The sequence below is a fragment of the Camelus ferus genome, chromosome 25 (assembly GCF_009834535.1).
Source record: "Camelus ferus isolate YT-003-E chromosome 25, BCGSAC_Cfer_1.0, whole genome shotgun sequence".
Lineage (NCBI taxonomy): Eukaryota > Metazoa > Chordata > Mammalia > Artiodactyla > Camelidae > Camelus > Camelus ferus.
This window is the reverse complement of record NC_045720.1, coordinates 18,272,730-18,287,114: the sequence shown is the minus strand read 5'-3', so window position 1 is coordinate 18,287,114 and position 14,385 is coordinate 18,272,730. Positions and strand designations below refer to the sequence as shown.

Sequence of the window (14,385 nt, the reverse complement as noted above, 5' to 3'; positions counted from 1 at the left end):
AGCCAGTTTAAGACGCCGAAGGACCTACGCAAACGCAATGACCATTTCCTTTTCTCCAGAACCCGCCCTCTAGTTGAGCAGCCCCGAACTGAGCAAGCGCAAAGGTGATTCTCTTGCTCGAGGGTCTTCGAGCGTTGCGGAACTGGCCAGTGGCGCACGCGCAGTGCTTACCAGAGACGTGCTAATTGGGTTTAGCTTTATTCTTGCGCTTGTTTTAAAGGAAAAAGCTGTCTTTGTGCAGTTTTTTGTGCCCTTGACACAAAAATTCATTTTAATGATTCTGTAGCAACGAAGGTAACATAAAGCCCTTATATAAGCTCTATAAAATGTAGGGCTTCATTCATTCAGTCAACCTGTATTTATACATGGTCTTCTCTGAACCACGTAACACGATAGCTAGGGTCTGGATATAGTGACGATATAAAGAGATAGTATTGGCCTACTTGCTATTACCCAAAATGATCCAGATGGTACAATGATCTAGCTCCTGCCTCCTGCTCCACCCTCCTCGCTGTACTCCAGTCATTCCGCCTTATAAATCATTGAACGCACCAAGGGCACTCCTGCCTCAGATTTTTGCACTCACTGTTCCCTGTGCTTGGAACAGCTTTGCGTTTCCATCCCCTCCCCTTTTGTCTAATAAATTCTTAATTTTTCACATTTCAGTTCAAAAGCCGCATCCTCAAGAGAGTCTTCCCTGATCGACTGTATTATTTAGGATAACACTAGCACTGTTTAAAAAAAAAATGTGCCCATCCCACCCCAAACTTCAGGGCTTTACAAAATGGCCCTGCCAATTTCTGCCTGTATGACCATAAGTAAGTAACAGCCTCTCTGCTGCTGGTTTTTCACCTGAGGATCGTTGCAAGGATCCATGAATTAATAGGGTGCAAGCATTTGGAATGCTGCTCGTCTCGTTGCAAGTAATCTAAGTTATTTTTGTTACTATTTTCATTGTCATTATCACCATTATCCTCCTCTATAATTTTTTTCTCTAAAGAATGGCATCCAGAAGTGGACAAAATGCTCCTTGCCAGAGGAGAGGTTAGTGGGATTATCATCTTTTGATGTGGATACCTAGCACTTTTTAATCCAGCCCAATCTTGTGCTAGTTTTGTTGTATGTATGTATGTATGTATGTATCCGTGTGTGAGACAGTGTGCATGCTAGTTTTTTAACTGCAGTTATGGAATTTCTTAAAAGTGGAGGAATAATTACTTGTCTATCATAGTTTTTGAGTGTAGACACATCTTAGGGTAAAGAAATACGCAGGAAAAACAAACATTTAAGCACATACATTCCTCACTGTCAGCAACAGTTACCTTTAAGTCCTGGACCCTTTCAGGGTTTTAACAATATATAACACAACACACTTTTAACCTTCCTATGTTGTAGCAACAGATGGATAAGGAAGTGGGCATTTTTGTGCTCTCTGGGCCACCTGATTCTGGCTTGAGGCAGCATTCAGCTCACAGGCTGGAGTCCATTAGCCAAGTGGCCATGGCAGCTGGAATTTAAACTTTCATGCAGGGAATATCCTGTTTAAAAAAATTTTTTTTAGATGTGTTTTTTTTTTCTTTGTTTTTTAATGGGTACTTTAAGAGAGGCTGGCATCAAGGATAGTTGTTGAAATCCCAAGAGTACGGAAGCAAACACTATTATTTTCAATGTGATTCCCCTCAACCAATAGAGATTAGACATTCAAAACATTTAAATCCTTCCTGCTGGTGTGGTTTTACATAAACTCAACTCTGGCAATTGTTTCATCTCAAAAAAAAAAAAAAAAAACCTAAAAAACCTCTACCAACCAACCAACCAAAAACGCACAAAGTCTTTCATTAACAAACTCTCTACCACAGAAAAATTCCATTTCTGCCAGTGAACAATTTGTTTCAACACTTCAAAATAAGTTGAGTATACCAGCTACAAAATGACCTAAAACTAAACCATCTGGGGAAAGTCTTATGTCAGGTTAAGGATCACATGGATAATGCTACATTGCATGGTGAATCCTTCTTGTTGTTAATATTAAATTTAAGTTTAAATCTCTCTCCATTTCAAAATATGGTCAGATGAATATGCATTGCCACTTCTTGCCTCTTTTAGCCTTGTCAGTGGAATCACTCATATTTTCTCTTAGTTTAAATAAAAACAAGTTTTGTTCCTAATTTCTAGTATCAAATATGATTTTAATATTTAAATTAATAGGATTACTTTTTTATCTAAGATCTTTTCCTCCTGTCTTTGAAGGAGAGTTATGAACATGGGCTTTGGGTTCAAATCCATCTCTTCTACGTCCCAGCTGTTTTACCATATACAACATACCGAGCTTCTCTGGGCTTTGATTTATCTATAAAAATGGGGACATACTTTTCATGACTGCTGAAAATTAAATAAGATCATATATACAAAGTACTTGGCGTAGTGGCTGAAACTGGGTAATTACTCATAAATGGTGACTATTACCCTTGCTCCTTCCACCTTCTGAGTAATTAAATAGCCAGCAAGGTATGGCAAATATTTATCAAGTATTCCACTTTTAAGAACATCAGTAAATACTCTAAATGCCCCTCTTAACTGTACTTTGCTATATGACCATTTTGTAATCCTTATTTGAAAGAATTCTCTCTTACTATCTCTCTCTCTCTCTCGTACTGAACTCTCAAGTGTCTATCACTTCTTTTCTCTTGAACCATTTATTCTTACCCAGTAGCTTTCCACTGGTGCCCATCTTCCCTTTCGTGAATTTTTATCTAGTTACTTCACATGCAACCCTAATTTCCTAAATCTGCTGGATCTGAATCTTTTGAACAAGGTATATATTCTGTTCTGGCTTGAAGTCCCATCTTACCAACATATTCACTCATTTCCTTATATTAAACATTCAGTTAGTTAACTTTTCTTTCTATAGAAATTAGCTGCACTCAGTATTTCCTTTACCTGGAAATACTTATTCAATGAATGTACAGTTTCACAATGTAAAATTTGCAATTTTAGTAACTGTGAATTTATTTGACTAAAAGCATGGCAAGACAGATGTAAATTACAGACCTAATCTTCCTTCAATTTAAATAATCTGCTTTTCTTTTCTGCTCACTCAGTTGATGACTTTTATGATTTGGGATAATCACTGTTTGAAGAACTGGATGCTGCCACTATTTTGAGCATGTTTATAAGACAGCTGTGTTCTTTCTATGTCTTATTTCACACACACACACACAACACACACACTTACACAACTGAGACTTTTTGTGAGATAAGAACTATTACAGAAAGAGATTATCAACACATAGTAACAGAGTTGTTTAAAATTTGCATGCAATTTTATAGACTGGTTCCTCTGAATTACCAAACCTTTAAAACATAATTCTCTATAGAATTCTTTATAAAAATATCATAAGTAGGAGGGCTTAGGTTAGAGAGGAATAAGGCAAATGGATAGATTTTCAGGAGTATTTCAGTATTAATAATGGACAAGTATTAAGTATGTTGCACCAGAATTAAAACACTGTTTAAATAAAGAAAAATCAAAGTATAAAATATTTGTTGCATGAGATTTCTAAAGTTTATTAAAGAAAAGTTCAGAAAGAGTGAATAGCTTCTTTAAGAATTTGGGCTTAACAGAAAAATGGACAGAAAATGACTAAAAATATTGTAAATTCTATCTTTTCTTTTAATGTCAACAGAATCTTTTTTTAATCCCTAAACGAGATGGTAATATTTTGATTAAAAAGACAACTCAGTTTAAGGACAAGTCATAGTTAAAAATGTTATAATCAGACACATATTTAAGAAGCAGAAGAATTAAGGACAAAACATCAGTATTGAAATATCAATTCTTTATGCTCTAACTATATACAACAGCCAAGACATGGAAGCAACCATGACAGATGACTGGATAAAGAAGTTGTGATATATTTATACAACGGAATACTACTCTGCCATAAAAAAGAATAAAATAATGCCATTTGCAGCCACATGGATGGACCTAGAGATTGTCATTCTAAGTGAAGTAAGCCAGAAAGAGAAAGAAAAATACCGTATGATATCACTCATATGTGGAATGTTAAAAAAAAAAAAGGACACTATGAACTCAACTGCAAAACAGAAACAGACTCTCAGATTTAGTAAACAATCTTATGGTTACCATGGAAAGGGGGATGGGAAGGGATAAATTTGGGAGTTTGATATTTACTAATGTTCGCTACTATATATAAAAATAGATTTTTTTAAAAGTTTCTTTTGTATACCACAGGGAACTATGCTCAATATCTTGTAATAACCTTTAATGGAAAAAAATATGAAAACCAGTATGTGTATGTATATGCAAGACTGAGACATTGTGCTGTACACCAGAAATTGATACATTGTAATTGTCTGTACTTCAATAAAAAATTCTTAATGCTCTAGATATTAAGTAGTGGTAATGGCGTGTGTGAGAGGGGATTTTGTAACCTATAGAAATAGTAGATTTCATTCGTAGTCACATGCTCAGCTTCAGGCATGTGGGTTTTGAATCAGGATTCTGTCTGGAGAGAGGCTGCAAATATTCCTGTCAAGGCTGTGCTAAGGGTCTGTTTAGGCAGGTAGGTGTCAGCAAAGAAAAATCACCAGGGGCCAGGAGTGGGGGCCAAGGATGCTGCATGTCTCTGGGCCAGACAGGAATGTAAATTTGTCAATGACTGAGGTTGAAACCAAGGGAGGCTGCAGAGACAGAAGCTAGGTCAGGATCTCTGTTATAGTCACTCGGACTTTTCCTAGAAAATTTCATTATGCTAATAACATTTAAATGCCGGGAGCAGTTTAAACTCTTTAGCTGGGCATTTTTGTCACTGATTATTTTGATGCATTTCCTCTATTTCCGAGCCCATCACCTCTTCTGTAACAACGCGGCATCATTGAGAATAATGGGTACCTACCTATCCAAAAGTAGATGGATGTATCCTTTAAACCACCCCAGCCATTCCAGAACGCAGGTGTTTGGTTATGATGTGACATACATTGTCCTTTTCATTCTGCAAATTGCTGACAATTGCCTTTTCATTCGGCAAACTGGAGGAAAATAGAGTTAGGGTAAATCTCTTAAAACTAATGCAACAAACAAAAATAGTAACATATTAATACAAAAATCCTTGCAAACTTACACAGATGTTAAATTACCACTAACCAAGGAAATAACACAGCAAATACAGTACTTAAAAAGGTTGAAGGTGGCTAGATGGAAGAGATGTAAAGAAAGGTAGAAGCTGCTGGGTTAGTAGGCAAGGGAAACTCCTGTAGTAAGTTCTTCAGACACAGCACGGGGCTCAATGAAGCCAAGGGCCGGCTGGAAGGGAAATGGCACCATGTCTAGTCCTGTGTTAATGTGCTTTGCATTAACTTGATGGGGGCAAAAAATTAACGTGTTGGGGGAAAAAAAAATCACACCTGAACCAGTGTAACTTCCATGTTATTTGGAAATCATTCCCCTATCTGCTAATTGTATGTGAGGAATTAATATTATTATAGAAACTCACTGTAAACAAAATAGATCAAAAATCTTTCCCTAAGACTAAAGTTCAGGTTTTGTTATCAGTGAGGAATGGTATATTCATAGCAGGGTGGTAAAGAGTGATTTTCGAATTTTTATGGATTTACAACTCATCCCATCTGTTAAAATGCAGATTTGCACTCAGTTCTTCGGGATGGGGCCCAAGACTTTTCTTTTTTTTTTTTTTTTTTTGGCAAGCTTCCAGGTAATTCAGAGGCTGCTGGTATGTGGGCCACATCAAGGGGAAAGGATTTTTTAGAGAATAGACTTTGGAACCAGGTAGACATGGGTTTGCATCATGGCTCTCTTCACTTAGTAACTGTGTGACCTTGAGCAAGTTGCTAAACTTGTCTGAGGCTGTTTTGTTCATCTGTAAAATCAGGCTATCTACACCTTCATGGCTGTGGTGTTCATTGCATGAGATGACATATCTAAAGCATCTAGCATTGTGTTTGGCACACTGAGCTCAGTAAATAATAGTTATTCTTTTAATATTACTGTAGTTGCTATTATTGGTATTTGGATATCTAATAACAGACTGATTTTCCTCAATACATTTACTATTCACTTCTCCTGAGATCTGCTGATTTTCTCCTTCACTGTTGATGTTTATATGATAGCAGTATCTTCAATATTTTAAAAACCTTCCTTTCACTCTACATTCCCTTCCAGCTTCTGCACCATTTCTCAGCTCCCTTTTACAGCAAAATTTCTTAAAAGAATTGTCCATGTTTTCCACCTCCAATTCCTTCCCTCCTATAATCTTTCCCTGCAATATATATCTATAATATGTATAATACATAATTCACCATTTTAACCATTTTTAAAGTGTACAATTCAGTGGCGTTAAGTACATTTACAGTGTTGTGCAATTGTCACTAGTGTCTAAGAACATTCTTACCACCAAAAAAGGGAACGTCATAACTCAGTTATCACTCCTTAGTCCATTCTTCCTCGAGGCCCTGGAATCTACAGATTTTGCTATTCTGGCTACTTTATATAAATGGAATTATACAACATGTGACCTTTTGTGTCTGATTCTTTAACTTAACACAATGTTTTCTAGGTTCATCCACATCGCAGTGTGTATCTGTACTTCTTTCCTTTTCATAGCTGAATAATAGTCCTTGCATGGAGATACCACATTTTCTTTAAACATTCATCAGCTGATGGACATTTGTTGTTCCCACTCTTTGGCTATTGTGAATAGTGTTGCTATGAACATTTGTGTACAAGCATCTGTTTGAACATTCCATTTTCAACTCTTCTGCGTTTATAGCTCAGGAGTGGAATTGCTGAGTCATATGGTAATCATTGAGGAATAGCCAAATTCCTTCCCCAGTGCCTGTCTATTTTATATTCATATCAGCAATGTATCAGAGTTCCAATTTCTCTAAATCCTCACCACCACTAGTTATTTTCTGTCGTTATTTTTTAATTCTATCCATACGAGTGGGTGTGAAGTGGCATCTCATGATGGTTTTAATTTGCATTTCTTTTTTTAAATTGAAGTATAGTTGATTAACCATATTGTATTATTTTCAGGTGTACAGCATACTGATTCAGTATTTTTGCAAATTATATTCCATTATAGGTTATCACATCAATTGACTTTTCTTTAATGACACTGAGCATCTTTTTAAGTGCTTGCTGGCCATTTATGTATCTTCTTTGGAGAATGTTCAAAAATACTCTGTCCATTTTTAATTGGGTTGACTGTCTTTTGTTGTTCAGTTATATGAGTTCTTAATATATTGTGGGTACTAGATTCTTATTAGGTATATTATTTGCAAATGTTTTCTCTACTATGGGTCATTCCTGACAAAGGACAGTACAGAGCCCCAAAATCTCAAATGTCCTGATGTTAGATTATGTTGGTTAAAAGTGTAGTTTCAAAAAAAATTTAGTTTGCCTATAGGCTCACTATTGGTAGAGATTTTTAAAAATTTCAAATCTTTGAGTTGTAGGCAATAGTAGCATCCATTTCTAATACCCAAATACTTCCCCAGTGCAAATACATTTTAGTATTTACCTGTGCAATTTAGTTCTCAGACTATTACCTGAAATAGTATGTTGGGACCACAAATAAAATAAAAGTTAGTGGGCTTAAGGAAGGCCACCACAACAGAAATTCAATGTCTTTGAGTCTTTCCTGATTCCTGAAATTTTGCAAAATAATACATATTATTTAAATGTAATGTGCTGGATTACCAGGACTTGGAAATTTGGCCTTACATGCCTAACATTACAACTGAAAGGATAATTTATTTTGGAAGTCAGCAGAATCCTGATATTTTTGCAAAATGAAGATACCCCATGCAGAATTCCTATGAATGACCAAGAGAAGATGTGTCAGTCAGGGTCTAGCCAGGAGACAGAAATCACTCAGTAAACTGAGTGGAACAATTCAATATAAAGAATTATCTAAGAAGGAACAAATAGTAGGAGTAACTACTAAGGGATAAATAATTAATAGTTATCTAATATCAGGGGATTACAACTTAGCAATAAAGTGAACTTGACAGAATACAAGAATAGCAGATACAGGGGAGGAGCAGCTACCACCTCTCCAGCTGAGACTAACACCCACCGAAGGAAAAGACTTGGAAGGAGGCCAACACTGACATCCAGCCTCTGCTGGAGAGGGTGTGGCTGTGGCCTACTTAATGACAGGGAATTTGCTGAAGTGCCATCAACCAGGACTGGCTGGAAACCACCTGTTGGGGCCCCAGTGAAACCAGTTGGGTATCAGCCCTCTGGGATGTTGGTGAAACTCACTGGAAAGTCTTCTGAGGTGCTAGTGAGACTTTGCATGGTGCTGGCAAAACCTGTTGGTTCATGAGTGCCCCTGGGTGTCACATTAGAACCCGAAAAGAGCAGCCTTTCCTCCAGCAGTGTCCCTTCTATGCCCCCTGCTGACAAAGCCCAACGTTGCACCAGCTGACAACGGGGAAATGTTTGCATAGTCCAGCTCCTGTATCACAAAGCAAAACAACTTGGAATTCAGAGATGATAAACTGATAACTGGCACAAATGGCAATTTATGACTATTTGAGGCAAGAATCCAGGAAAAATATGGTTTATGAGGAAAATTTTAGAGATGGTTATTTCTGTAATACAAGGTAGCAGCATGATTAGTTTGAGAACAAAAGCTTAGTAATGCCTGAACCAGTAAACCTGTAATAATTAAAAAATAGGTATGTTTGAGGGTTATCTGAATTTGCAAGCCATGAAATTCCCAAAACATGAAATTCTCTCTTGGAGTAGACCCAAAGGTAATGCCAAAGCAGGTGCTATACGATTAAGTATGAGTCAGTATCACTTGTTCCAGATAAAGTGTTCTGTTGCATGAAGAATTACAGATATCGGCAACCAGGTGATTTTGTTTGTCTGTTTGTTTGTTTATCTGGGAGTGCTGTGGCGAAGGAGCCTTGAAAAAAAGATAAATTTTTCCTTTTTGTAGTGTATACATAAAGAACGCTTTTTTTCTGCAAGTAATAAATAACCTTTTTTTTCTAGAAGTAACAAGTAACAGTGGTTTCAGGAATAAAGAATAAAATATTTATGCTGGATATTAATCCCTTAACGGTCGGATCATTTGCAAATATTTTCTCCCATTCGGTAGGTTGTCTTTTCATTTGGTCAATGGTTTCCTTTGCTGCACAAAAGCTTTTACATTTAATTAAGCGTCATTTGTTTATTTTTGCTTTTTATTTCCTTTGCTTTAGGAGATAGATCCAAAAAATATTGCTGTGATTTATGTCAAAGAGTGTTCTGCCTATGTTTTCCTCCAGGAGTTTTATGGTTTCCAGTCTTACATTTAGGTCTTTAATCCATTTTATTTTTGTATATAGTGTTAGAGAATGTTCAATTTCATTCTTTTACATGTAGTTGTCCTGTTTTCCCAGCACCATTTATTGAAGAAACTATCTTTTCTCCATTGTATATTCTTGCCTCCTTTGTTGAAGATTAATTGAATATAAGTGTGTGGGTTTATTTCTGGGCTCTCCATTCTGTTCCATTGATCTATGTGTCTGCTTCTGTGTCAGTACCATACTGTTTTGATTACTGTAGCTTTGTAGGTCTGAAGTTAGGGTATGTGATTCCCCCAGCTCTGTTCTTCTTTCTCAAGATTTGCCAATTTAGGTTCTTTTGTATTTCCATACAAATTTTAAAGTTATTTGTTTCCAGTTTTTTGAAAAATGCCATTGCTATTTTGATAGGGATTGCATTGAATCTGTAGGTTCTGCAGATTGCCTTGGGTAGTATGGCCATTTTAATAATACTGATTCTTCCAATCCAAGAACATGGTATATCATCATCTGTTTGTGTTATTTTCAGTTTCTTCCATCAGAGTCTTATAGTTTTCCTAGTACAGGTCTTTTGCCTCCACAGCTCATACTACTCAACATCAAAAAAACAAACAATCCAAATAAAAAGTGGGCAAAATACCCAAAGAGACATTTTTCCAAAGAGGAAAGGCAGATGGCCAACAGGCACGTGAAAAGATGCTCAACATCACTAATCACCAGGAAAATGCAAATCAAAACCATCATGAGATATCACCTCACACCTGTCAGAATGGCCATCATCAAAAAGATCACAAATAACAAATGTTGGCAAGGATGTGGAGGAAAGGGAAACTTTATACCCTGTTGTTGGAAATGTAAATTGGTGCAGCCACTGTGGAAAACAGTATGGAGGTTTCTTAAAAAAATAAAAATAGAACTACCTTATGACCCAGCAATTCTACTTCTGGCTATATATCCCCAAAAAACAAAAACACTAATTCGAAAAGATACATGCACCCCCAATATTCATAGCAACACTATATACAATTGCCAAGATATGGAAGCTACCTAAGTGTCCATCAACAGATGAATGGATAAAGACATGGTATATACATATACAATGCTATTCAGCCATAAAGAACAAAATTTTGCCATTTGCAGCAACATGAATGGACTTTATGCTAAGTGAAATGTCAGAAAAAGACAAATACAGTATGATATCACTTATATGTGGAATCTAAAAAATACCACAAGCTCGTGAATATAACAAAAAAGCAGCAGACTCACAGATACGGAGAACAAATGAGTGGCTACCAGTGGGGAGGGGCAATACAGCAGCAGGTGATTAAGAGGTACAAACTATTAGGTAAAACGTGAGCTACAAGGAGATATTGTACCACATGGGGAATATAGCCAACATTTCATAATAACTTAAAGGCGATATAACCTTTAAAAATGGTCAGTCACTATATTGTACACCTATAACAAAGTACAGCAACTATACTTCAATAATAAAAGAGAAAAAACCCAAATATAAATTTGTACTTGAAAGCAAAAAAAAAAAAAAAAAAAAAAAAAAGAAAACAAAACAAGTAACTACTTATATAACAAGATATCTGGAGGAAATAGCTCCTTGACAGCCTCAAAGACCCACATCTTTTACATCCTCCTGCTCTATCATCCTCAGAATATCAGCTTGTTGCTTCACGGTTGGAACATGATGCCTGTTGCTCTGGGTGTCATTTCACCACTTAAGACAAGAAGGAAGAAAGGAGTTGTCATGTGCATCTGTGCTTAGCACACATCATTGGTATCAAACTGCTTGACAAATATTTATTCAAGCATCATGTGTGTGGCAATGTGTCAGGCTGTGGAATTTAATGGTTAATCAAAACATATATATTGCAAGCCCTTAACCAAACCCTGCAGGCTCAAATATGAGACTTCTCCTTCCTTGGGTTTCCTTTTCCACCCTGCGCACGCCTGCCTCTGCACAAAGCAGGGTCCTTCTCCGGCCTCTGCACACTCACAGCAGTTCTTCCGCACTGAGTCTTCCTGGGACTTTCTGGGAGTTCGCCTATTTGTTTATACTTCCTACATCATATACTTAGGATAATATTTTATGTAATGGTGTTTTTGTGACAGATTTCTCAAATATAAAACCCTTTTTAAAAAATATAATTTTTATTGATGGCAGCCAAGGTATTTATTCTCTTTCTCTCCTCTTCTCTCTTTTAAACCTCACAAACTATTATGAGATATGAGACTGCCATTTTTAAGGGGGCATTCTCTTTGTTATTAAGATCTGATTTCCATCTGAGTAATGAGAAATTTATTGACTTTGACAACCAAGAGAGAAACTCTTTTAGTTTAATAACTTCCAAAAATAATGACAATTTTTCAAGACCTAAGTTATGCCTTTAGAAGGGACAGTTCCTTCTGTAATTTTAGGGGACCAATTTTTAAAAACTTAAGAAATAACTCTTTAAATAAATAGAAAAATAACCCACAGTATGTTGAAAGTATAATATAATTAACTCACAGGTTATTTGATAACCTTGTATTAGTAACTTTCATATCCCTGAAAAAATATGTTGACCCTATCCATCCTCTGATTCTTTCCACGTCATCTGCTTTCTGTATTATGGAATCCCCTCTTACCAGGTTTGTCTTTTCAGAGGAGTACCCTGTCCTTGGCTTGTCTGTATAATACTATATAAATAAATAATCGAGAGGATTTTCCCCCTAAGATGTTCTTCTGAGACTGGTTTTCTCTTTGAAAACTGTTTTCAGTTTCAAAAGCAAACTCTACAAATAAACAAAAAATAACTAGCCACGGAAAGAGTTTAGCTGCTTCAACAGAATGTGCAAAAGACTGGAAGCAACAGCCAGATTCTCAGGCTCTGATTGTCCCAAATCACACAAGTCATCAACTTGTAATCAGAAAAGGAAAACAAGCCATTTTTAGTTGAAAGAAGATTTGAATCCATAATATGCACTGTAAACCCACAGTGGATGGTTTATAACCAAACAGCTGATTTTTGTGACTTAATTTGAGTTTCCCAGTACAACATATCTTGAAAATTCCACAAAAATATCATACAGAATACATTATGCAAAATGCTCAACTACTGAGATGTAAGATTTTCTTGCCTTTTGGGAGCAGTCTAACAGTCATCGGTAGCAGGTGCAGACTATTCCAGGCAGAGGGCTGGCCTGGAAAGAATATATTTATTCATCAGTTCCAAAAACCCATGTTTCTGAGGGATTAGGAGGAGAAACTTCTGGGACTGAGGAGGTTTTGCTGAGTCATTGGAAGAGGAATCTAGAATTGTTCATTTTGTTTGTTGGATCATATAAACTTCATTTTGGCTCACTACTGTCATTTAGGGTTCCAGATGATCAGTTTTCTTGTTGTAAAATGGGGGTGTAATATTAGTCAGGGCTCAGCTGTAGATAATAGGAAACATTTGGATAATCAAAGATGAATGAGATAGACTGTGAATTAGAGCTGAATCTTGCTGTGTCTCCAGGAGGGACTCCCAGAATATCAACTGAGAGCCATCCTCTAAAGAAAGGGTTACCTCTGGCACTGTCAGGAAGCTGGGGAATCAGGAAGGCATTGCTGGCATACTTCACTCTGGAATCACACTGCCTTGGCTATGCATGGAAGTCTGAAGCTTCCACCAGCATTAGAACTCCAGAGACAGACCATGCCTATCAAATCCAACTGGCATTCCCACCTTTCTTTCCTTTTATTTACTGAATGAACACAACACACATTTACTGAGTACTTATTACAGCAAATGAGTAGAATATAGAGTATATCAAAAGATGATATATGCCAGGGAGAAAGACAGTCTAGGGGATGGGAGTAGAGCATTGAGTGGCTGGAGGACGGCTCCCTGAGAAACTGATACTTATGTGAAGATTTGGAGGAAGTGAGAGGATGGACTGTGTGAGTCTCTAGGAAGGGAGTGATCATCAGAGGGAACAGCGAGTGCAAAGGCTCTGAGATAAGAGGTTCCCTGGAAATTTCAAGGAACTGGAAGGAGACCAGGAGGGCTAGAGAGGAGTGAGTGACGGGATGGCCCTCTGTCAGAGCTTCATATTTAGTATTCCAAAGCAGAAATTCCTTAAGAGGTTTCTTAAGTTAGTCATTGCTTGGTACGCTATCTAGACCGTGCATGTTAGACCAGGATATTCAGATCTGGAGAGCATCCAAACTAATACATGCTTCTTGAAATCAAAGAACAGATCTATTAATACGAATACATTTGAAGCTATTGTGCTTTCAAAGAATATCCTGTGCTATTAAAGATGTCATATCCAGTTTGTTTTTTTCTTTATATTTTTTAGCTATTACCATCAGAAAAATTTAAAAATACGTATCTGTCTTTGATGGCATACTTCTGTGTGAAGAGTTAATGAGTTACATGATCGAATTCTACATTTTGGAGGATCCTTACAACAGGCTCCATCTTTAATAGCACAGCTGTTACATCTAAAGAAAATCTGTGTGTAAGTTGTCAAATGCATCACTGAAACACGTCTTAAAGGTGGAGAATGAAAAGTAGGCTGGCTTTGCACACTACCTCTTTTCAGTGGAAGGCTAAAAGTAAGAAAATAAGCTCATTTCTTTGGGAGAGAGCAAGTTACATTTGACAAAATACCCTCACAAATAATATGCATATTCTAAGAATACTAGGTTTTGTCTCATACATAAGTGGTCTTATTGTAAAAATCATTGCTTTGTCATTATCATGTTTTAGGCTAGGGACTAGGAGGAACCCATGGCAGGCAGGCTGAGGAGGAAACGATACAGACAACATTTAAGAGACACAGGGTGTTGGAGCAGGTTTCGCAGACTTGGCATTATTGACATTTTGCCATCTGTGGCAGCTGTCCAGCTGACACACTGTCTACCAGGTGTCAGTAACATCTCCCGCCCACTCCTTATGTGGCAACCCCAAATGTCTTCAGTTTGAGCATCTCTGAGTTAGAGTCAGAAGAGTGAAGCAATTAAAAAAAAAAACTGATCTGATATCTTCTTTGGTAAGGTAT

General features: G+C 36.9%; 1 protein-coding gene across 1 annotated transcript in view; it reads right to left on the bottom strand.

Annotated features, from left to right (window-relative positions):
* Positions 1 to 14,385, bottom strand: part of RAD21 (RAD21 cohesin complex component) — a 65,589-nt gene that overhangs the window by 30,482 nt on the left and 20,722 nt on the right. Inside the window, exon 5 of the mRNA XM_006186467.3 lies at positions 4,920 to 5,052. The gene's annotated coding sequence lies outside the window, so the exon portion shown is untranslated. The remainder of the gene's footprint in view (positions 1 to 4,919; positions 5,053 to 14,385) is intronic.